This window comes from Urocitellus parryii, chromosome 1 (genome assembly GCF_045843805.1).
Source record: "Urocitellus parryii isolate mUroPar1 chromosome 1, mUroPar1.hap1, whole genome shotgun sequence".
Lineage (NCBI taxonomy): Eukaryota > Metazoa > Chordata > Mammalia > Rodentia > Sciuridae > Urocitellus > Urocitellus parryii.
In genome coordinates, this window is record NC_135531.1 from 91,547,909 (window position 1) to 91,548,739 (window position 831).

The following is an 831-nucleotide window of genomic DNA, read 5'->3' on the forward strand; positions in this document are numbered from 1 at the left end:
CCCCGGGCGACCGGCTCGCCGCGCAGCCCCCACTGTGCCGCGCCGGGCCCCTGGGGGACAAAGCGGACCCGCAGATCTACGCGCCGCCCCGGCCCCGCCCCGGGAGCACGGCGCGCACACACCCCGGCCCTGCCTCCCACGCCCTGGCGGGCTTCTCCGCCTGGACGTGCGGTTGCTTTTCAGACAAATAAGGAGGCGGAGGAGGTGGTTTGGGGGCGCGCCAGGCGTGAAGGCGGCCAGGGCGCTGCACAGCCCGGCGGCCCGCCAGCGCCGTGGGGAGAGGCGGCGCGGCCCGTACTGTAATAATAAACCTGCAGCAGAGGGCATCTGAGGGAAAGAGGACAGCGACGGGCGGCAGCCGCCTTCCCTTTTATGTGCCTGTCCTGAGCGAAGAAGAAAATGGTGCCCACGGCGGCGTAGAACCGTACACAAAGAGCCCGGGCTGCACGCGTTTGTTCACGGCCGGGAACGGGCTCTGCCGCCTGGGCTGAGTGCGCGCGCCCACTCCCGCCCATGGGGAAGCCCAAGGCTGGGAGCACCCCTAAAAACCAAGCTCAGGTTCTGGAGCTGCGCGCGCAGTGTGCGCGTGCACATACGTGCACACAATCACAAGAGAGCACTGGGGCACACTCATGCACACAAGCACAAGCACATAGAGCTAGAGCCGTGGCCTGGCGTGATCAGCCCAAGACCTACTGCCCTGGTGCTACTTCTCCTTCCAGGAAGGATTTAACACGTTCCCCACTGCCCCTCTGAAATTGTACTTTTTAAAATTGAGGGTTGGTTTAAAAAAAAAAATAGCGAGCTTTGCTATTTCTGATTAAAAAAAAA